Source organism: Protopterus annectens, chromosome 2.part2 (genome assembly GCF_019279795.1).
Source record: "Protopterus annectens isolate FY-2018-M chromosome 2.part2, PAN1.0, whole genome shotgun sequence".
NCBI classification, from domain to species: Eukaryota; Metazoa; Chordata; order Ceratodontiformes; family Protopteridae; genus Protopterus; species Protopterus annectens.
Window position 1 is genome coordinate 465,821,540 of NC_056730.1, and position 25,448 is coordinate 465,846,987.

The 25,448-nt window shown below is 39.8% G+C and overlaps 1 protein-coding gene across 1 annotated transcript in view; it reads left to right on the top strand.

Moving 5' to 3' along the window:
• HMGCR (3-hydroxy-3-methylglutaryl-CoA reductase) overlaps positions 1-25,448 on the top strand; it is a 1,147,080-nt gene that overhangs the window by 529,287 nt on the left and 592,345 nt on the right. The window lies entirely within an intron of this gene.

Below are 25,448 nucleotides of genomic sequence, written 5' to 3' on the forward strand. Positions count from 1 at the left end.
AGCAACTTTTCAACTTAGAGCTTTTAATTACCTGCCGCAATTGACAAGACTTCAGTGGGACTTGGTATCTGAAGTGTTAGGAAATCTCAAGAAGCAGCAGTCTCCGTAGATTCAGGGGATTCTGGAGACTCAGTTGTCCACCTTGCTTTCCATCACTAATGTTTCCATGAGGCTCATCTCAAACATGGCCAATGAACCATATGGAGTGTCTGGCTCTGGTATTGCCATGGTACCAGGCTTGTATGCATGTATGTAAAGCTGTGGATTGTTTCAAGGCATCTCTTGTCAGTGTCCCTTTTGACGGTTCTTCCTTATTTGGTCCAAAGGTTAAGGATACTCTGACAAGGAGTGAACAGGACTGGAAGACACTGTCCACCATTGAGGTATACTTTGCCACCCCCTTAATAAAACTTTTCAAGAAAACCGAAGGGAGTAAGTGTCTCTTTTTCAGAAAGTTGCAATAGTCTTCCCAGGACTCTCAGTCAGAGGGTTCATCCCGAGGATGGAGAGAGGAGATCATAATGGACACCGCCTATGGGTCAGGGATGGTCCACAGAATCAGGGTTTCCACAGTGTTTGTTTTCTCTGGCGGGCCTTTTCAGCAACCTTGAAGGGTTGCCTGACTGCTGTATTCTGGAGGCAGTCAGGGGTCATCTGGCTCTTCACCCAAAAGCTTGGGCAGCCATCACGTCAGCTGCATGAGTGTTAAAGAGTCATATCCAGAGATTATTACATTCTCTTTTGAGAAGTTCCAAACTGTTGTCAAAGATGGTCTCCCAGATGTTCCATCCATCATAGACTGTACACAGCTGTAGAGATCTGCAGGCTGCTTGCAGATAGTCATCCAGGAGGTCCCTCCAGACAAGCAAGGATCTGGCGTCTGTTCTAGGTTCATTTTAGTACCAAAAAAGCAAGGACCGAGGACCAATTTTGGATTTAACCAAGCTCAATCAGTTCATTAAGAACGCCACCAGGATGTTCTTCATGTTTCACTGTTGCAGTCATCACATTTGGGTTATCTGCTTGCAGTAGCCCTCAGTCGGCCTAAGTAACAAAGTCTTGGGTCCTGCGTCAGTTGCTGTCTCTTCTTCCGCGACGTCAGGTAGTCAGGGGTATAAAACATGCAGCCGACGCCATTACATCAGTCATTCTTGCTGTGCGGTGCCCGAAGCAGAAGCAGTTCGCAAGTGCCGGTCGGCCGACTCCTGAAATTTTCGTTTTCGAATTTCAGAACTGAAGTCTTCAACTAAAACCTAAGTACCCCGTTGGGGAAACTTTTTCTTGGTCTAATCTGATGTCAGTAAAAGTAAATGCATTTCTTGTGAAAAGCAAATACCTCATAAAGATTTTAATTCATACTGTATTCCTTGCCTAGGCTGTGACCACGACGTACCTCGCCGTTGGTTTTTTTGCCTTATTTAAACAACAAACTATGTCGTCTGTATATTTTCTCTTCTAAATATTTTGGTGCTCAGTTCAATTATCCAGATATGTCTTCAGTAAGCCGTCCAACTACCGACATTCTGAAAAAACACAAAGATAAAGACAGAGACAAGCCGCCTAGGTCCAAAGCTGCCGACGACGCTTCTCCTAAGCCAGTCACCAGTTTGCCGGTACTCGGTGAGGTGCTTTCGGAGCCCTTGATACCTGTTACTTCAGATTCGCAGGCCTCTACTGAGACCCATTTGGAGTCCAGTATGCCGCAAGATGCTTCAAGATGCTTCAACTGTGGAACCTGCGGATGCTTCTACCTTGGATGGGTCCGGAGCCGCTGTGCAGGCACCAGTTTCTGAGGGTGTATTCAGGCCTACTGACTTGCATATCAAACCAATGTCATCTTCTTCTTCAAGGCCTAAATCTCGAACCATGCCTAGAAAACCGACGCCCAGACTGCATGGTCAGGCCTCTATGCCTAAAAAACAAATGATAAGGATGGCTGAAGACCTTATTACTTTAATCAGGGGAAGCCAACCTTCCCCCTCTAAGAGACCTAGGACTGAGTTTGCTTATGATACTTCTGACCAGGATTCTGAAATTTCTGTTTCTTCTGATGACAAGGATTTACCCTTATCTACCTATGAGGATTCTGATGCTTCCCTCCCAGAGGATTTCTCTTTTGGTGAAACCTTGCATACTCTTAGGGAGCATTTTCGTTGGGAAAGTCAGGATTTCTCTGATTCTGAAAAAAAGACTTCGGGATTTCTTACTCCTGCCCCAGCACTGGCCTTTAGCTATCCCTCCTGTACTAGACATTGTTGATGCCTTTTCGGAATCTTGCTTGGCCCCTGACTCTTTACCTCCTGCTCCCAGAAAACCTGATAGATATTACAGGGCTCCTAACTCTCAGGTTCCTTTTCAAAAATCCTACTGTGGATCCTGAGACCATTTCACAGGGACCCAAGGGCATTAAAGCTACTACTGCCAAAAATCCTACCCCCTCTGATAGAGACTCCAGGGCACTGGATAGATGGGGTAAGAAGGTATACACTTCTGCAACCTTGGCCATCAGAGCCTTAAACTGCCAGTTTCATATGTTAAAGTATCAGCAGCATATTACTGGATTGCTTAAACAGAAAATTATGTTGATTCCTAATTGTGTTGAAAATAAGGATTTATAGGATTTAATGCATTCTGCTGAACAGGTTGGAAAACATGCAATGTGTTTTTTATTCACTAAAGGCATCTTGCAGGGCTGCTGTCACTGAGTCTGTACTTAAAGGCATGCTTGGCTTAAGGAGCAGTCTTTGCCAGATCATGTTAAAGCTAAATTACTGGATGCTCCCTTAAATCAGGACCGCCTGTTTGGCAACAAGGCAGAAGAAGGTCTTAAAAAGATGGAGGAAAAAGCTAAATCTATGCAAACTGTTAAATATTTCTTAAAAGTACAACCTCCAAGATTTAGTAGGCATTGGTCCTGTAAGAACTGGTCCTTTTCTGCCTCTTCTAGGCCTTCTCAGTCCAAACCCAGATCCAGCAGAACACCCAGGCTTCAGTCCCAGGGTACACACAGGACTAAGCTGTGGGGGGCCCCCACTTCCAAATCTGGGAGTAGTAAAACTCCCCCCCCTCCAATGTAAACTATCTCAGTGACTTAACTTTAAAACTTCCAAGCACTTCTCAACTGACTGCCCCTTTGGGGAGGAAAGATTTGTCTACATGCAAAAAACACTGGGAACTCATTACCCAGGACAAATGGGTTTTTAAATATAGTTTCCCAAGGATACAGATTTCACTTCCACACATTACCAACCTGAAACGGTTGGCCAGATCTACCCCCAAATCAGTGGGCAGAGGCTCAAAAGCAAGTACTGTCTCTCTCTTAAGCATAAAGGCTATTCAAACTGTACCAGCAGAGGAAAAGGGACAATGTTTCTGCTTAAGACTTTTCCTGGTACCCAGAAAAGACAATTCATGACGTCCTATCCTAGACCTGTCTACTTTAAACACTTTTTGGAGATTCCAAAATTCAAGATGCTAACTCTTCACCAGTTGCTTCCTATGCTAGGCAAAGATGCCTGCTTGGCAACACTCAATTTAAAGGAAGCATACCTGCACATCTCAATCAGGGAATCTTGCAGAAGATACCTATGCTTCAAAGTAGGCTACTTGCACTATCAGTTCTCTGCACTGCCCTTTGGCTCATTTACTGCGCCCAGTGTATTCACAAAGTGCCTAGCTCCAGTCAATGCATTTTGCAAGTAAAGACATATTCAAATATACCCATACCTGGACGATTGTCTAATTCAGGCAGAAAATCCAGGACTTACTTTTGAATCATCTGGCTTTTGTACAAAGGGTGCTAACTTGTCTGGGGTACACCATAAATGAAAAGAAATCTCGCCTGGTACCCTGTCAGCAAATTACATTCCTGGGAGCAAGCTTGAATACAACTTCGCAGATGGCTTTCCTCATGCCAGAGAAACAAATTCATTTGACAACCTACATCAAACTAGTGGCCACAAAAACCTTGCAATCTGCAAGGCAAATACTGCAAGCCTTGGGGTTCATGGCTTCTGCATTCTTGTAATTCCATATGCAAGACTGCATATGAGGAAACTACAATGGTATCTAAAAGCCTATGGTGTCAACATTCTCAGGATCTAGAAGCAATGCTTCCTATCATACCTTGCCTATGGTTAGAGTTCCTTTGGTGGGCAGAGGCCTGCCACCAAAACAAGGGATTACCATTCACTCTACCCTCTGCCGCCCAAACCTTAACAACAACCACATCAGACTATACATGGGGGGGGCTCACCTGGCAGGGAAGTGCATTCAGGGCAACTGCATATCAATCAAAAAGAAATTTTAGCTGTACAGAATGCTCAGACAGCCTTCAAGGACCACATTATTCCAAGACCATTAATGGTAAAGGCAGACAACACCACTGTTACGTGGTACATAAACAAGCAGGGGGGTACCCATTCTTACCCCCTCTTCAGACTAGCTGTGGCACTGTGGAACACAGCCTTGAGCTACCAAGTACATCTACAAGCTCAATTCCTGCCAGGGAAAACTAAATATACTGGCAGACGGACTAGGCAGAAACCTCATGGACCCACACGAGTGGAAACTGGAACCAAAGACTTTCAACATGTTGACAAACAAATGGGGGAGCCCAGATATAGACCTGTTTGCCTCCCCCCCCCAGAACTATCAATTACACAAATTTTGCACAAAGACTCCCCACAAACAAGCTTGGAAAGTGGATGCTCTGTCTTTCAGCTGGAAAAACCTGTCAGTTTATGCCTTTCCTCCTTTGCCTCTCCTCTCCAAAGTGCTACTAAAGATCAAGCAGGACAAACCGAGGACGATATTGATTGCACCAGACTGGCCACGCCAACATTGGTACCCCTCTTGCGCATTGTGTCACTGTTGGCCCCATGGCACCTGCTTCAGACCCCTACCCTGTTGTTTCAGCAGGAGAACCAGATTCTGCACCATCAGCTTCAAACCCTGAACCTAGCAGCCTGACTAATTACCTAATCTCTCCTTTACCATCCCTCAGTAAACCAGTGATGGATACCATTTTAGAGGCAAGGAGGCCTAGTACTAGAAAATCTTATGCTGAAAAATGGAAAAGATTCTGTGCCTGGAACCTCAGATTCTGCAATACTTAACTGAAATGCTTCACAAGGGCCTTTCTTTTTCCTCCATCAAAATTCACGCCTCAGCCATTTCAGCTCATTATAACACAGAACCTCCCCTCTTCTCTCGTCCACTGCTCAGGCAGTTCCTCAGAGTGGCCAAAAATTTAAGACCACCCAGGAGAGCCCCAACTCCAGCCTGGGATCTTAACTTTGTATTGGAGAAACTCACTCTTCCTCCTTTCGAGCCAGCTGCTAGTGCAGATTTAAAATTCCTTTCTTGGAAGATGGCCTTCCTTTTAGCAATCACTTCAGCAAGGAGGGTATCCGAATTACAGGCCCTTATGGCAGTGGAGCCTTTCATCATCTTTCATGCGGACAGGGTGTCCCTCAGAACCAATCCCTTCTCCATGCCCAAGGTGGTATCCAGTGTGGCTCTTAGTCAGTCCATTAATTTGCCAACCTTATTTTCTAAGCCACATAACAAAGGGGAACAGATACTGCACTCCTTAGATGTGCACAGACAACTTAGATTTTACTTGGACAGGACTAAACCTCAAAGGAAATCTGAACTGATGGTGGCATTTGCTGCAGGGGCAGAGGGGATGGCTATTTCAAAGCAAACCATTTCTAAATGGATATGCCATTGCATTCATTTCTGCCATAAGCACCATGGAAAACCTGTCCCACAGGGGATCAGACCCCATTCAACCAAGGCTGCTTCTACCTATGCAGCCTTTCTAGGGGATGTCCCTACCAGGGACATCCTAGAAGCTGCTACCTGAAGTTCTGTACATACTTTCACCAAGCATTACCATTTGCCAATTTTCTCTAAATCCAGAGCTGGCTTTGCCATTGCAGTCTTGCAGGGCCTTATAGCTGGTCCTAATGCTATGTAAATTCCTCCTCCCATCCTTGGCTTTGGGAATCTACCCAAATGTGATGACTGCAACAGTGAAACACGAAGAACATAGTACAGTTGTGTACACTTACCATAAATATAGATGTTCGAGTGTATTCACTGTTGCAGTCCTGGTTACCCTCCCTCCAGCCCCCTGACTTTTTTTGGCTATACCTCTACTCTCCTTTACTATGCTTAAAAGCTTTTTGGTGTATTTGTTTTTTTATTGGAGGTATAACCTTGTATATATGTATATATATTTTATTGCTTCCCATTAAGGGGGCACCTGACATCTGGGGCAAGAAAAACTGATGTAATGGTGTTGGCTGCATGTTTTATATCCCTGACTATCTGACTTCACAGAAGAAGAGACAGCAACCAAAGCAAGACCCAAGACTTTGTTAATCAGGCTGACTGAGGGCTACTGCAAGCAGATAACCCAAATGTGATGACTGCAACAATTAATACATTCGAACATCTACATTTATGGTAAGTGTACACAACTGTACTTTCTGGATGGCCACAGTTCAGTCCATGTTACCACTTCTGAGGAAAGACAATTGGATGTGCTCGATAGAACTCGGGGATGCATACCATCATATCAAGATAGACTGGTGCTCCAGCAGGTTTATGTGCTTCCAGCAGGGGGTCAGTCATTACCAGTTCAGGGTCCTGTCACCACAGCACCACAGGTGTTTAGCAAACGCATGGCAGTGGTCCCAACTTTGCTCCTGCTGCAGGGATTTCAGGTCTTCAGAAAGCAGCCCACTGCAGAGGTACTCTAATCCTCATAGCCCTATTTTGGCCTTGTCAGGTGTGGTTAACCTTTCTTTGGCCTCTTCTGAAGTACCCCCTTTGCATACTGGATCCCATTCTAGATCTCATTTCTCATCTAGCATGTCTGGATCCCCCAAACCTTCAGTCCCTCAAGTTGACCACATAGCTCCTCCAGTTCCCTTGATGGCTGGAAATCTTGACCTTTTGCAGCCTGTTACTCCGATATTGTCATCTTCTCAAAAAGCAGTCCACTAGGAAGGTGTATTCCAGTAAATGGACAAGGTTCGTTATGTGGGAAGAATCTCCGGGACTTCATCCTTTTTCTACCCCTTTGGAATCTAGTTTGGATTTTCTTGCTGAGTTAAGTCAGGTTCCAGTTTTTGTACAATTAAAGTGCAGTTAGCAGCTACTTCTAATTTTCATGTTGGATGGGGTAATGTCTTTCGTTTCCCTCAAGATTTGCACGGCATTTCTGAAGGATACTTTTTTGTTACATCCCCCTGTTTTTGTCTTATCTTTATTCCTCTCCCAGATTAGAAAAACACTTGAATGCATTCAGAAAACATCATCTCCTGGAGACCGAAAGAAAGTCATTGAAAGAAAGAAGTATTGTGTATTTATTGTCCCTGATCAGGTTGTTTCCATAAAAACATGAGAACCAGCTACACAGTTCCCTGTACTGCAAGCATTCATTTATTTGATGAAATCAAACTTATTATATTCAGTGTTCTTTTTTATGTATTTGCTTCACCTTAAAACTTACTAGATCAAGCCAAGGGCCTGAATCCAGTCATTCTCCTGTGCAAGAGTTAGAAAAAGCATATACATTTTGTTTGTACAGTAAACTCTCAGTTAACCGGCACTCTCAAGCAACTGGCAAAAATAAAATCAAAGAAATACAGTGCAATTTTCATGTGTTGCACTTTCTATTTTCCCCTAGCAGAAACATAACTTACATTTTTAAAGTTTTAGAGTTTTAAAAAGGAAGACAGAAATGCTGGTTAACTGAGAATTTACTGTGTTATGCTCTTTTGTCTAAACTTTTCTTTTTTACATTACAGTTGGCTACATTTCATAAACTAAACAGGGAGAAAGAAAGAAGGAAAAAACAAGGGCACCTGTTTACTTTTGTCTTGCTAAAAAATAATGTTTTTCTTTATATCATGCAGGTTATGTCTTGCAATTTTGTGTTACTTATAGTTAACCCTTTCCTTTCTCTTTCCTAAATGTTCTTCCAAATGTTAATGACATGAAGTACATTAAACTCCCTGTTATCCAGTCTTGCTGGGACTTGACCTTAGATTTGATAAATGAATGGCTGGTTAATCAGAAAAAGCATACAAAATAACATTTATAGGTTGTAAATCGGATTAAAAAAATATGTGTATGTGTATATATATATATATATATATATATATATATTTTTTTTTTTTTGTATGTAAATATTTATTCACTGGAAGTGAACACAAACAAGAGAGGGAAGTCTTGGAGGTCAAAGTTTCAGTTTTAAGACTTATATTGGCAATTTATTTGATAGTATGTGGAGGTCATGAGTGTGTGGATCTATGCTAAGTAAGGTTTAAGAACTTTGCTGACAGAGGCATGTGAGTGAAGAAAATAAGGGCCAGTTTGCTTGGGCAACTCCCAGTGACTACTGTATGTTAATGACCGTAAGTTTGTAAACTCGAAAATTCATAATAGTGGTCTGAGGGTTAGAGGCATTTAGGGGAAATTGATGATAATATGGAATTAATAGGGCTGTAGAACAGTGGAATTGGTTACATCCTCTACCGATCGCTGGGTTGGTTGTTGCATTAGCCGATAAAGTCACTAAATGCAAGCAAGTCACTCTTACCCAGTCTTGCTTTAAGCTGGCACTTAGGAACATCTCGGCTTATCGTTTTAATCTTATAACGTTAAAAGATTGAAACAAAAAAGAACTTGCAAAAAACTGCAAGTTTGTTTTGTTTCAATATTTTAACATTTTAAGATTAAAATGATATTACCGCGATGTTCTGAAGTGCCCAGAAGAGGTAGAAGTGTTGTTCTTCTTTGTTTCTACAGTTATGGCAGAAATTTGAAGGCTGGTTAAAAGGAGACTGGATAAGAAGGAGTCTACTGTAAGGCGTATGTTTTGGAGTCCCCTACAAGTTTTACAAAATCAAAGAAGTCCAATATTTCCCGGTTTATTTGCTCTGTCATGTTTGACAAATGTAATGAATGCTTTGTAATCCCACATTTCTTTGTCAATATTTGAGTTGCTGGTTTTCTTCCTGTTGATCTCCTAAATCCAAAAGCTTGTATTGTGCTGTTAGCAAGAAGGACAGTTTGGTGGCTTGGACTGGCTTCCAGGTGAATTGGAATTAGTCTGACAGCACAGATGAGTAATGCTGTGAGCCATAAAGTACAGAATTTGATTCCTTCCATCTGCATTTGGCTTATTTGCGACTTTGAGCAAGTCACTTAACCAGATAGTGCTCTTGGGTCACCCCCTGAAGAGGGACACTTTTCTACTGGGTTTACCAGGTTGACAAATGTATAAAAAAATGCAGTGATATTTTAATAGCAAATTGTTTTCCTTTGCCAGTGTCCGAATTGGCAGCCACATAGCCTTAAAATATGTTGGCTTTGTTTGAGTCTTGGTATATAAAAGAACACAGAGTTTATAACAGCAATGGAAGCCGAGTGAAATCTGTAAATTAAGAGGAAAAAAAAACAGATCTTTTTGAAAATGCCTTTTCAGTTCAAGTGTGCAGACAATGTCCTACATTTAAGGAGATTGTATGAAAAAGTTACACAGTTAAGATGATGTATGTATCCCTTTTCGAGATATTTTTTCAGCTGGGTTGAAAATGTTGCTAAAAGCACAAGAAGTATTATGTTTTGTGTATGAGTTTAAACCTGAAGGTGCAACTGGTGGTCTCATGCCGAAACTGGAGGAGGACATTTGAGGTTTTGGGTATTCAAAGCAGAAGAATCTCAGCAGTGGTCAATTTGCAAGAAAATGTATCTTTTTCAAATGCATACTGTCACAAAAGGCTTGAAATACAAATGTTGTAAAAGCATCTCCAAAGGTCATGCAACAGGGGACATTGCCAAGATGGTGATCAGTTAACAGCACTGTTTGTTTTAGCTCTGCTTCATTTTTAATGTCTCTGACAGGATTTTTTACTAAAAACTGAAATAGAATGTTTCAAAACCTGATGGATTTATACTTGAACATCTGAAAGATTTACTAAAAAAAATAGCAAGTTTGAAACTCTTAATTGCGTTTTCCTGTCAAGAAAACCAGAAAGAACTAATTGTCTCAGAATGAGCCACTCTTAAGTTCAGTTACAGGACAGTACAATGAAAAAAGACTTACAGGCTATAGTAAGTAACATCATATCTGTAAAGACAGATAAATTAGAAAGCAAAATGGGCAATTTTAAAGAAGAATGTAAAGAACAAGCTGAAGTGTTGAATGAATCTCTTAAACAACAGTCATCACAAATCTTGAGTATAGAAGAGGCAGTGTCTGATTTTGATGGAAGATTCCTTGAAAATGAGAATAACAATGAATTTCTTCTGAAATAAAACAACTTATTCCAGGAACAAACAGAAGGCTTGTAGAGCAGATCTTAAAGGAATACAGGATTTACGGGATTCTTGAAAAAGAAGAGGGAGGCAGTATGATTTAATTCCTTAATACCTGGCGGTCTAAAACTGTAAACCTACCTGAAGCTTTTTCCTTTGGGTTCAAAAGGCCACATAGATCACTTTCCAACTCATCTTTAAAAAAAAAAAAAAAAAAAAAAAAAACCTTCACCAAGGTCAGTGGTCGTAAGATTTTTCTCAAATCAAGGTAAGGATTTAGTCTTAAAAGCTGCAGAGACTAATTATCCAGTTAAAATTAAAGAAAATATTGTATGATTTGACAATGACTGTTCAACATTAGTGATGTCAAGAAAAGCATGTATGCCACTTGTTAAAAGCTTAAAGAAAAACAATATTAAAACACAAATCTTGTTTCCAACGAAAATAAGGATTCGCCTTCCAGAAGGAAACGTTTTCAGCAGAGGCCCAGGGAGAAAAGCTCCATTACAAGTACATCAAGACTATTTACAGCAGTAGTTAATGTGCAGTGATAGAGTAAACAGCAGTGTACAGTAATAAAGAAAGTTACATGGTGGAACACATTATACAGATCAACATATCAACACGAAAAAGTCAATACTATGTACAGAAATATGAGGTCATCAAAGTCATTTTTACAAAAATTACATTGTTATAATCCTACAGTAAAAGATTTGTTTCACTTACCAGTCTATATCGGGAAGTTTAGAAGAGAGTGGAGTAGTAACACTTTTGGTTGTTTGTTGAGAAAAGGGAAAATAGAGAGCAATGAGTGGAAGCAGAGTGTGGGTAAGGGTGTTTGGGTGTAGAGTGGCTATAATGGGTGCAGGGAGAGAAGGTCTTAGAGAGGTCAGCCTGGTGTTGTACAGGAGCATAGCCAGTTATTTGTTGGGTGTTCCCTAAGAAGCAGCTTGAAATTAGAAGTGTTAATGGTACAGCGGATGTGCTGGGGAATGGCATTCCACTTTTTAGGTATCTGGTTGGAGAAGAGGGAATCCCCAGAGCTATTGTTAGCCTTAGTGACTTTTAGAAGGAGTTTGTCAAAAGAGCTGAGTGTTCTAGAGTTCATGTATTCCTGAGGTAATTTTGAGAGCAGGGCAGTTATCAGGTTTATGAACTATGGAGTGGATAGAACTAGTTGGTTTAGGGATATTAGATGAGGTAGTTTGATCCAGTTTAGTTCACAAATTGGAAGTGCAGTGGTGAGATCTGTAGAGGTGACTTGTAAAATTTAGCTATTTTGTTGTAGCCGATGCCATTTTCCCCAGTCTTTCTTGCCGCGTGGCGCCCGAAGCAGAAGCTGTTCGCAAGTGCCGGTCGGTCAGATCCAGAGATTACTACTACCGAATACTACTTCGAAGACTTCTATAAAGCTAAGTACCCCGTTGGGGACTCTTTCTTGCCTCAGCCGATGTCAGAGAAAGTTAATAACTGTTTATCTTGTGGGAAACAAATACCTCATAAAGATTTCCACTCCTATTGCATACATTGTTTAGGCCCAGACCACGACGTAGCAGCTTGTCTAGCCTGTGCTTCTTTTAACCGACGGACGCTTAGACGTCGCTCGGACTTTGCTGAACAGATTTTCGGCTCCAATTTTGCCTACATTATGCCGTCGGATCCTCCGACTATGCAAATAACCAAAAAGCGCAAAGAAAAGGACCGACACTCGCGGTCCGCGGTTTCGGCTGAAACCGCGGTTAAGCAAACCACGAGTGACTCAGTTTCGGCCGAAACCGAGCAAGCGGTTCTTTCTTCAGCCGATAACTTGCCTTCTACCGAGGCCTCTTCTATCCTGGTAGAAACGGCTTCTGAAATCCAACCTTCTGTTGCGATTTCACAGGATTTATCAGACACCATTCCCCTAGATGTTTCCACCCCTGCACGTGGAGCTGCTAGGCCTCCTCCAGCTATGTCTATTAAGGCCTTTGCCAGGGCTAAAGCAGCCAAAGCTTCAAAACCTGTGCCTGCCAAGCCCCCCTCTCACAGGCCCAGCACCAGCTCCCATATGCTTTCTTTGGCAGAGGATCTCATCTCTTTAATTCGTGGATCCCAGCCTCATCCAGACAGGACCTCTCTCCCTCCTCCAGAAAAGAGGCCTAGAGCAGAGCCCCCTGAGCCAGTAGCCACAGATGATTCCTCTGATGACTCAGAACATACAGACCCTCCTGAGGCTTCTTATTCTCCTTACGAAGACTCTGATGCTGAGGAGTCCATCCCTTCAGCCTCTCCTCCTGAGGAATTTTCCTTTGGGGAAACCTTGCATGCTATGAGGGAACAATTTCAGTGGCAGGGCCAAGATTTCTCAGACTCTAGAAAAAGGCTTAGGACCTTTCTACACTTGCCACAGCATAGGCCTTTAGCTATACCTCCAGTTCTATCTGTTTTTGATGATGCATTTAATGATGCTTGCACTACTCCTGATACTTTACCTCCGGCTCCTGCTAAGCCCGATAGGTACTACAGGGTCCCGGACACTCATCACCACTTATATAAGACCCCTTTTGCAGATCCAGAGACTATCTCCCAGGGCCCTAAAGCTGTAGCAGCTACTTCTTCTAAAAACCCCCTCCCCTCTGAAAGGGAATCCAGGTCCTTAGAGAGATGGGGTAAAAAAGTTTACACCTGTGCTACTTTGTCAGCTAGAGCTTTGAACTGCCAATTTCATATGATTCAATATCAGGAGTTTATGCTTGACCAGTTGACTAAAAAACTGTCCTCTGAAGAATCTTTAGATAAAAAGTATGTTCAAGAAATGTTACATAACATACAGCAGGTTAGTAACCATTCTTTAAAATGTGGCTATGATGCACTGGAGGCTTCCTTTAGATCAGCCATGACTGGCACAGTTATCAGGAGGCATGCATGGTTGAAAGAACAGGCATTACCAGACCATGTCAAATCTAAGCTTTTGGATGCACCTATGGACAAGGTCAATTTATTTGGTGCCCCCGCACAGCAGGTACTAAAAAAGATGGAAGAGAAAGCAAAATCTGTGCAAACAGTAAAAGATTTCTTACAAGTTCAACCTCCAAGGTTTAGCAGGAATTGGCCCTCCAAGAATTGGTCCTTTCCGGACTCCTCTAAGGCACAAAGAGGCAGGAATAGGCTCTAGAGGCAGAAACCAATCCAGGGGTGCCTACAGGGGTCGCCAGTGGCAGGGTAACAACCAACGAGGCACGGATACAGCCACCACAACTACAACAACTCAATCACAGTGACTTGGCGGTGGCACCGCCTACCAGGGAACAACTAGAAGCACCCTTAGGCGGAAAGCTAACATTATTTTCAAGAAACTGGCACTGCATTACAAGAGAAAAATGGATTTTGCAGACTATAGACAAAGGTTACAGGTTCCATTTCCATACACTACCAGGAAAGAGAGGAATGCCAAACCTACCACCTTCTCAAAGGGCAGAAGCTCTAAAACAAATATCTCAATTATTAAGGATGCGAGCTGTGGAAAAGGTACCAGTTATGGAGCAAGGGAAGGGATTTTACTCCAGGCTCTTCCTGGTACCAAGAAAAGAAAACAAATGGAGGCCTATTCTAGACCTGTCCGCTTTAAACACATTCCTCATTGTTCCAAAATTCAAAATGCTGACCCTACAGCAGCTTCTTCCCATGCTGGGCAAGGAGTCTTGGCTGGTAACTCTAGATCTCAAGGAGGCATACCTGCACGTCCCCATAAGACCAATTTGCAGAAGATACCTCAGATTTCTTGCAGGATCAGAGCATTATCAATTCTCAGCATTGCCCTTTGGCTTATCTACTGCCCAGAGTGTTCACGAAATGCCTGGCATCAGTAATCGCTCATTGCAGACTTCAGGGAATTCAAATCTATCCCTACCTGGACGACTGCCTGATACAAGCGGACAACAAAAACAAATTAACAGAAGACTTACAAAGAGTCATCTACCTGCTACAAGCCCTGGGATATACAGTCAATACAAAAAAGTCAAGGCTGATTCCATCCCAAATAATAACCTTTCTGGGTGCAGAACTGGACACATCAAAACAAATGGCATTTCTAACTGCAGAAAAGAAAGAGCAACTTCCTCTCTACTTCTTGGCATTAACAAAGCAGAGCCATCTAACTGCAAGAAAAGTGCTACAAGCTCTAGGCTTCATGGCATCCTGCATAATACTGGTCCCTCATGCCAGGCTTCATATGAGAAAGCTACAGTGGTACCTAAAGAATTTGTGGTCTCAGCACAAGCACAGCCTAGAAACCAAAATTCCAATGATCCCATGCCTGAAGCAAGAGTTCTTATGGTGGGCTCAGGCCTGTCAATCAAACACAGGACTGCCCTTCTGCAAAAGTCAACCAAGACAAACTATCACGACAGATGCCTCAGACCTCGGTTGGGGGCACACATGATGGACAAGTGCATTCAAGGCCTATGGACTCAAGACCAGCTGCATCTGCACATAAATCTAAAAGAAATGATGGCAGTAAAATTGGCAATCCAGGCATTCAGACCTCTTCTCCAAGAAGGCCAGTTGATGATAAGGACAGACAACACCACAGTTATGTGGTACATCAACAAACAGGGAGGCACACACTCATACCCCCTATGCCGGCTGGCACTGGACCTATGGGATGTGGCTCTGAGCTACAACATTCAGTTACAGGCAATTTATGTACCAGGGAAGGAAAACATTCTATCAGACATATTAAGCAGAACTACAACAGATGCCCACGAATGGATGCTGCATCCGGACATTTTCAAAACCATCACAACAGAATGGGGATTACCACAAATAGACTTGTTTGCATCCCCATGCAATCACCAGTTGAAGAAATTCTGCACAAGGACTTACCACCCACTTGCTTGGAAGGTGGACTCCTATCCTTCAGTTGGAAAAGCCTGACAGCATATGCATTCCCACCACTTCCTTTGATGCACAAGGTGCTTCTCAAGATCAAAGAGGAACGTCCGAGGATCATTCTGATAGCCCCAGACTGGCCAAGACAACATTGGTATCCACTGCTGAGGAGCATGTCCCGGGAACAAATATGGAAACTGCCCTGATCCCATTTCTGCTCACTCAGATCAACTACAACATTCTGCATCCAATCCTAAAAACCCTGCAGCTAACTGCCTGGAACATTACATAACAGCAATTAACCCAAATTTATCCCAAAGGGTTAAAGACATAATCCTGGAGGCTCGTAGACCTTCAACAAGAAAGAATTATGCAGCAAAATGGAAAAGATATCTCATCTGGAGTACTGCAAAGGGGCAAGATGTGACACTGGTGAACATAGCCAACATCCTGGAGTACTTGGCGGAGCTCTTCCATACAGGCCTGTCCTATTCCTCCATCAAGATACATGCATCAGCTATTTCAGCAGAATACAGCTTGAATCCTCCTGTCTTCTCGCATCCTCTGCTCAGACAGTTTCTGAGGGGAATTAAAAATGTAAAACCTCCCAGGAAACCTCCATTGCCAGCATGGGACTTGAACTTTGTGCTAGAAAAACTGATCCTTTCGAGCCAGCAGCTACAGCAGAATTGCAATACTTATCCTGGAAGACTGCTTTCCTGCTGGCAATAACTTCAGCAAGAAGGGTCTCTGAACTACAGGCATTAATGGCAGTACAACCCTTCCTGATTTTCCATCAAGATAGAGTGTCCATGAGAACAAATCCTACATTTATGCCTAAGGTGGTATCCAGAGTCTCTTTAAATCAGGCTATCCACCTTCCTACATTCTTCCCCAATCCACAGAACAGGGGAGAAAAGCTCTTACATACCTTGGATGTACACAGACAATTACGCTACTACCTGGACAGGACAAAAAACAATAGAAAAACTGACCAGCTTCTGGTAGCTTATGCAACAGGAAAAGAAGGAAAACCAATTTCTAAACAGACAATCTCCAAATGGATAGGAAATTGCATTAGATATTGTTGCTCCTACCATGGAAAGAAAACTCCAGAGAACATCAGGCCTCACTCCACAAGGGCCACAGCCACTACCACAGCTTTCTTACGAGGAGTGGCTACCAAGGACATTATAGAGGCTGCTACTTGGACCTCCGTGCATACATTTGCCAAGCATTATAACTTACCTCTATACTCTAGATCCCGTGCTGGTTTTGCCACTGCTGTTTTGCAAGGGATCCTGACTACACCATAATCTATTCTCATTTCCTCCTCCCCTAGTTTAGCTATGGTATTCTACCCATTTGTAAAGACTGCAGATGCATCCTTGAAGGACATAGTACAGTTTTGTACCTACCATAAATGTAGATGTCCGAGAGGAATGCATCTGCAGTCAGGATTACCCACCCTCCTTCCCCTCTGAGGTACTCCTAGGGTACTTACCAATCTTCAGCTAGCTTGGGGGGGATCTATTATGGTGTATTTGTTTGTATATATGTACATACATGTTTATTTTGTGTGTTTGCTCTCTACTATTTGGAAACTTTGGCATTTATCCAAATTTAGCCAACCAAGAGGACACCTGGCATCTGGGGCAAGAAACACTGAGGAAAATGGCGTCGGCTGATGCCTTTATACCCGAAGAACTGCCGCAATGACGTCAGGTGAAGTGCGACACCAGCCGAAGCCAGACCCAGACTTTGGAATCCGGCTGACCGAAGGGCTGCCTGACGACAGGACAACCCATTTGTAAAGACTGCAGATGCATTCCTCTCGGACATCTACATTTATGGTAGGTACAAAACTGTACTTTTCATCTCCATTGTCAGTCCATAATGCTATAATCTTTATTATTTTAAAAGCTGACAATTTGATACATTACTGGAGATTACCAGCATACATTATTAAAATAAAAGGGTTTAAGGGTTTGTATGTTAAAGAGATCAAAATTTCCTAGAATAAACATGAATGGTGAAATACCTAACATTGTCCTGTGGGATTCACTAAAGGCTTACTTAAATGGAAGAGTTGTAAGCTGGTACATTAATAAAACAAGAGAATGGGACAAAGAATTGAATACACTACAGGTCAAAATAGACACACTAAAGTTAAATCTAAAACTAAATGACATTATCAGTCAATCTGAACTGAAAAACTTAAATACAAAAGATGTTAAAATTCTAAATCATAAAGTTTCAACAAACCTGGAAAAACTTAAACTTCAGGAACCCCTTTAAGCTTGCATAGACTTGCTCTTAGATCAAAGAAAATGAATAAACTAAATCATATAAAAAATTATAACACACCTAAATAATAAAAAAGAAAACTGATATTAAAGGTATTCTTGAGGGCTTTAAAATATTTTATGAAAATATAAGTAATACTATTAATAATCTAGAAAATGATATAGTTGAGAAACTTTTCCAAGGGAAAATATAAATAATAAAGTAAGTGAGCAAATGAAAAATTGATAGACCATTCACTTTAACCGAAATAAAAGACCAAATAAAGTTAAAAACTAATAAGGCACCGGGCTTAAATGGTCTTGTACCAGAACTATATAAAATACTACTGGATGATACAGTTAAAATATTAGATAAGGTAATAGAGAAATAAAAACAACTGCTGAAGCCCCCCCCCCCCCCCCCATGGAAATATTCCCTTATATCACCTATTTTAAAACAAGATAAGGATTCTACAAAGGGCTTATCATACAGACCCATTTCACTTTTAAATGCGGACTATAAGATGTTTATGTCCATTTTAGCTAACAGAATTCGCCTATTTATACCTAAACTAATTAACAATGATCAAACTGGGTTTATTTTAAATAGACAAGTACAGAATAATAAGAATACATACATTAATAGACTATGCAAATAAAACTAAAGCACTTTCTATTATTAGTCTTGATGTAAATAGGGCTTTTGACTCAGTTAATTGGTTGTACCTGTTTAAAACACTTAGTGCATTCTCACCTGAGCTAATTGCATTAATTTCCAAGTTATATAATAATTTTTGTGCTTATGTTAAAATAGGTTATTTTCTTTCTGATTCCTTTAAATTACAAAAAGGCACAAAACAAGATGTCCATTATCACCTTAACGTTTTGCATTAGCTTTAGAACCATTTACTAATAGTATTGGATTCAACAAGAACGTTAATGGTATCAAAGTAAAAGAAGATTTCAAACTAAAGATTCACCTCTTTGCTGATGATACTTTACTAACAATAGGAAATATAAAGAATTCAGTAGAACATATAATTAGTTATATGAGTCAGTTTGAAGAAATCTGAAACTTGATGATTTAATCATAGTAAAACAAACAAAAAAAAGTAATTTCTGTGATATCCCCGAAGTCTCAAACAACCCACTAAACAAGTATAGTGAGTCCAAAAACAAAACAATGTAAGAAACTTGTCTGTGTGGAAGATTTTCAGTCCATATATTTTTAGTTAATCACTGTATATTAATCAGATCAGATAGTAGTAGAAGTAGCTAATTTAAACTTGTCTTAAGTAAAAAAAATAATAAAAAATATATAATTTGAAATATTGTACAGAATTACTAAGTATTCGAAAGTAATCCAAGCAAGGCAGGCAATCTGTTTCCAGTCAAAAATCCTTTATTAAGTACACAGACAAGTGATCCAAGTAAAACAAAAATAGAGTAATAGTTTCCTCACAAGCTTTCTAAATATATATGTTCCCTTCTGAAGCTTGAAATACTGAAATATCAAATTTCAGTATTTAAAGCCCAGAAAGCCGAATCCTGAGAACAGCAAAAGTTCAGTAAAGCGAAATTCAAAACCTCGAATACTGGAGGTTTTGAATTTCGTGCTTCTGAACTTTCGCTGAGGTTATGTATTCAGGTAAGTGTGTGTGTGTGTTTGTGTCTGTGTGTGTTTGTGTCTGTGTGTGTTTGTGTGTGTGTGTGTGTGTGTGTGTGTGTGTGTGTGTGTGTGTGTGTGTGTGTGTGTGTGTTAAGGGTTTTGGGTAGGGGCTGTGGTGTGTGTCAGTGTGTTTTGTTGCTGTGATGTGTGTGTGCGCGAGGAGAATGTAGCTTGTGTGGTGGTGTTTTGTGTGCGTTTATATGTAGTGTGACCTCGGAGTGAGAATATTTAAGTAGGGGGGGTGTGGGGGGGGCGCAGTAGAGAGGTCATGTGTGTGTGTGTGTGTGTGTGTGTGTGTGTGTGTGTGTGTGTGTGTGTGTATGTGAGAAGAATGGTGTGTGTGTGTGTGTGTTTGTGTGTGTGTGTGCGCATGCGCGCAGTAGTACCACAAAATTCAAAATCTCCAGTGTGCAAGAGTTTGAATTTCACGGTTTTGAGTTTTTGTGGTTTTGTGGAATCGGCTTTCTGGACTCGAAATACTGAAATTTGATATTTCAGTATTTCGAGCTTCTGAAGTGAATCCATATATATATATATATATATATATATATATATATATATATATATATACTTTTTATCAGGCAAGGGAATGGTTTATTGTGCTGTAAAACAGTGTTATTGGTACACATGTTAAATTCACATCCCTTCCCCCATCATTGTGACATTCGCACGTCCCTTCCCCAATCAATACATTAATCAATAAAAAAAAAAATACAAAAAAAATCCAACTTCAGTTGAAGTAACAGTCGAATGAAATACCTTGGTATAATCATTATGTCTGATAGTCAAGAAATAACACAAACAAACTTTCAACGGGTTGTTAAAATTTTAAGTTTAGTCAAAAATTGGAACAAATTCTTTTTTACCATGGAAGAGCAATTAATGCTTAATGGTAATTATCCCTAAAATATTGTTTGTCTTACAACCTTTAGTACTATCTCCATAAAAGAATTGATGAAGATAAATACGATTCTGCTTAAAAATTTCTGGCATCCTAATACTAAGAGTTCTTTTTGATTGGCACAGAAAAGTTTGGGATAATGGGGGAATAGGATTCCCTGATATTCAGTTGCATTCTACTTTAACAGTTGTAAAAGTTATAGCATTGCAGATAAATTCATCTTATGATTCAAAATGGAAATAAATACATCAAGAAATATTATTAGTAAATAACAACTGTATGACCACCAGTCATAAACATATAGTTCCTTGTCGATTTATCTGGTTATTAAAATATTTTTGGGTAAAACATAATTTCTCTTTCCAAAAGTTCACATATTCTGAACATTGCATTAAAGACTTAATATTTTCTGTTTTAATTACATATACAAATGACGCTTAGAAACTCATTACTTCAACAAAGTATTGAAGCAACAAAGTTAACTTCATTTATTAGCATCAATTTGTAAATGGGACTGATGTATACTGTTGAAAATTTAAGGTCCAAGTACAATTAAGATTCTGAGAATTGGTTAATTTTACAAATATTTAGAGACTTTGTGAACACAAAGATTAAGAAGATATGTTCCCCAATTTATTGGAATTCTTAATAAATGTCTGTAGTAATGCAATGAAAAATAAATCATATTTGTCACAAATTTATAAAATTCTTAAGTTAGACTTCACACATTTAGATAGTTTGTATTGGAACTACTGCACAAAATTAATAATGAAGACTTCTCCGAAGAATACAAGAAAATAATAAAATCTACAGATAAAACTGCATCTTTATTATATTGGAACATTTTCAGTTGGAAATTTTTACATAGAGCTTTTGTCACATCTACCAAAATTGCAATTGTTTATAAATTAAATAGAATTATATGCTGTAGATGTGATTCTTAAAACAATAGCTGACTGGATGCGTATGGTATATGAATGTGAAGTCATTCCCCCTTTTTGGAAAGAAATGTACAACTTCATTCAAGCTCTATGGTCAGATAGATGTAATATTTCTAAATCTTTAGTTTTATGTAATACTCCCATTCCTGAGAATTCCAAAAACTTAAGTGCTTCTTCTTTGGTCTGTTCCTGCTGTAGCCAGAAAAGTAATTACTATAAATTGGAAAAGTAATGTTTCCCCTTCTAGTGTTGAATTGATTAGTATGGCAAAAATTGTTTGCACTAGTGAATTGCCTACTATAAAGGTGAAAACTTGTAATATTACACAGTCATTCTCTCCCTTTTATTTGCATTATATTTAGAGCCACTGGCAAAGAAAATAAGGGTCTCAGAAGTGCAAGGATATAATTGGTAAAGTAGTCAAGAAAAGCTGGCTGTATTTGCAGATGACATTATTTTATACCTGACAAAACCAGAAAGGGACATTACAGTGTTGTGGAACATATTGAGACAGTTTCATATCTTTTTGGGATACAAAATTAATGAAGCTAAAACAAAGGCAATACCAGTAAATTATGTATCCTCATATGAATTGGTTCAGCAATATCCATACTATGGAGACATAATAAATTTAGTATGGATTTGATAGTAAGATGCAAGCAGTTAAAATGTTTTAGCCCTTTTAGTCTTACACATAGGTCAGCATATTTTTTATCAACCAGAGGAGAAGTTGTGGACATCAATTAGTAAAGAGCTGAAGGATTTCATCTGGGAGGGGAAGATTGCAAGAGTCAAGTAGGGTAAATATATTCTTCCAATAGAACTGGGCAGATTGGGATTACCAGATTTGAAGGGGCATTTCAGAGCAACACAGTTAAGTCTCATATGCATAGAACAGGAAGAAAAATATAACAAGTGTAAAGAGATGATGACAAAACCAGGGGGAAGCTCAAGAAACAAGGAGAGACTGGGATTTTGGATGCAGACCTTTAAGGAGTATAACAATAATCATACATAATATCACATTCATAAAGTAGCAAAAAGTATTCTAAGAACTCAGCCAATGCGGGAATGGAGAAAGGAGATTCTGCAGATAGGGATGACTGTAGTTAGCGATACAGGCAATAGGCAGGAGGAGGCTGGAATTTATTGGAGAAAACTGGCAAAGGAACCAAGATATTGGAAGCAAATAAATAGAGAGGGAAAGGTAATAGAACAGGAAGCGCCAAGAACTTATTTGGACTGCTGGTTAGAGATTGCCTTCCCTATCAAGGATTGATATCAGAGTATAGGCAAAAAGAAAGAAATAAGGGGGTCCTAAACAAAAGACCATCACTGGTAGAGTTTTTAGTAGAATCTAGAACAGAAATTAACGTTAAGAAATAAGTAATAAGTAGAGCATATAAAATATTGCATGATAACTATAAGAATCAACCAGACAAGGTTAGAAAGGATTGGAAAGAGAGATTGGATAAGCAAGTCACAAAGAAGCAATGGGGGGATATATGTTTGTCTCCGAAATATACAACAAAGGCTAGACAATTTAGGATCTTGACATGGAGGCGTGTATGTATGTATGTTTGTACCCCAAGTAGACTCCAAAGAATTTTTCCTCAGGCAGACAGCAAATGTTGGAGGTGTGATGAGAATGAAAGAGGTAACTGGGAACATATTTTCTGGGAGTGTCATGAGTTGTCAGATTTTAAAGATTCCCTGCAGACTGCTCTGTCAGAGATACTGGGTGAGCAAATTGGTGTAACAGGAAATTACTTTTTGAGGTATGATATAGAATCTGAATTGCATAGACATAGTAAGGCCTTGCTGAGACTAATTTATGATGGCTACCAAAAATGCACTTACTAGAAAATGAAAATCAAAGTCTAAACGGACTTTATTACAAGTAGTGAAAATAGTAACAGAGATAATACAACTGGGGTTGAGGTCTTTAGAAAAGGGTAGCAGCAAATTACATAGGAAAAATTGGAATTGTGGGATCAATACATGCAGAGGAAGAACAAGGTTTAAAAGAAGGCAGGATGTGAATGGGCTATGTAATGGTTGAATGACGATAACTGGATACATTAATACTGATGTATAATTTTTGCAGTTGTGTGGGCATGGTTTGTAATATATAATGTTTGCAACTGAGATTGTGTTGGTATGGTTCATTTATATAAATATAGGATTGCCTGTGTCATACATGATAATTTAATAAAGATAATTACTACAAAGTTATATTAGTCTTTTCAGTGGTTGATTTATTATGAAGTCACTATTTCTTTGACTGTATGATATGTAAATAAGTAATGCTATACAGTGTGACACTTGGTTGTAATGAGTAAAAAGAGAGAGAATGTATAGGGGAAGTTTGCTGTATATGTTGTGTGATCATTAATCAATGGTGAATAGTTATTGGAGACTGAGATTTTTTTTTTTTAGTGGCTGCAGGAGGAATGAGACTTGAAATGATTAGCAAGGAAATGCATCTAAATGCCGAAGTGGTGAGTTTGAGCAGTCTAGACATATATGATTTCCCTTTGCTGCAAGAAGGGACCTGTTGGTTTTTAACTAATTAGAAAATGAGATTAGTTTCAGTAGTATAAACTGGCTATCCCGCAATGAAATAGTTTGAAAAACATTATTTTAATTAGGTCACATAGCCTATTGCCTGAATTGTCATTCTGCATAGATGAAGATGTGTGGTGGTAAAGTGTATGCAAAGGCTAACTGGCACTTCAGGCATACAGTGGATATAAAAAGTGTACGTACCCTTGTTAAAATGCCAGGTTTTTGTGATATAAAAAAATGAGACCACAATAAATCATTTCAAAACTTTTCCCACCTTTAATGTGACCTATAAGCTGTTCAATTCAATTGAAAAACAAACAAATCTGTTAGGGGAAAAAATATAAAAAATAAAAAACATACAATAAGCTGGTTGCATAAGTATGCACTCCCTTAAACTAATACTTAGTTATAGCATGTTATGATTTAATTACAGCATTCAGTCTTCTTGGGTACACACCTGCCATCAATTAAAGAGACTGATTAACACCAAATAAAGTTCAGCTGTCCTAGTAGGATTTTCCTGACATTTACTTGTTTGCCTGCTACAGCAAAAGCCATGGTTCGCATAGAGCTTACAAAGCATAAAAGGGATCTCATTTTGAAAGGTATCAGTCAGGAGAAGGGTAAAAAAAAATTTCCACAGCATTGGATATACCAATAAACACAATGAAGACAGTCATCAAAAAGTGTAGAAAATATGGGACAACAGTGATGTTGCAAAGAACTGGACGTCCCTGCAAAATTGATGAAAAGACAAGACGAAAATTGGTCAGGGATACTGCCAAGAGACCTGCAACAACACTGAAGGAGCTGTAGAAATTTCTGGCAAGTACTGGTTGTGTACAACATGTGGCAGTAATCTCCCGTATGGAGTATATGTCTGGACTATGGGGTAGGGTTGCAAGACGGAAGCCTTTTCTTGCACAGAAAAACATCCATGCCCAGCTAAAATTTGCAAAGCAATGCATCAAGCCTCCCAAAAGCATGTGGGAAAATGTGTTATGGTCTGATGAGACTAAGGTTAAACATTTTGGCCATAATTCCAAAAGGTACGTTTGGCGCAAAAACAACACTTCACATCACCAAAAGAACACCATCCCCATGGGTGAAGCATGGTGGTGGCAGTATCATGCTTTGGGGTTATTTTTCTTCAGCTGGAACTGGGGCTTTAGTCAAGGTGGAGGGAATTATGAACAGTTCCAAATACCAGTCACGTTTGTCCCAAAATCTTCAGGCATCTGCTAGAAAGCTGAAGATGAAGAGAATTTCACCTTTCAACATGACAGTGACCCCAAGCATACAGCCAAATGAACAAAAGAATGGCTTCACCAGAAGAAGATTAAAGTTTTGGAATGGCCCAGCCAGAGCCCAGACCTAAATCCAATAGAAAATCTGTGGGGTGACCTGAAGAGGGCTGTGAACAAGAGATGCCCTTGCAATCTGACAGATTTGGAGCACTTTTGCAAGGAAGAGTGGGTAAATATTGCCAGTCAAGATGCGTTATGCTGATGGACTCCTACCCAATAAGACTGAATGCTGTAATCAAATCAAAAGGTGCTTATTAGTTAAGAGTGTGCACACTTATGCAACCAGCTTGTAGTACATTTTTTTTATTTTTTATATTTCTCCCCTAACAGATTTGTTTGTTTTTCAACTGAATTGTACAGGTTGCAGGTCACATTAACGGTGGGAAAAATTTTGAAATGATTTATTGTGGTCTCATTTTTTTATCACAAAAACCTGGCATTTTAACAGGAGTGTGCACACAAGTATTGATGAGGTTTATGAAGCTTTTTTATTATTTTTGCTCTCATTTTCTTCCTGATTGGCAATCTGTCCATCCTAGCTGCTCTGTTTTTCCATTTGTTCTCTACTGG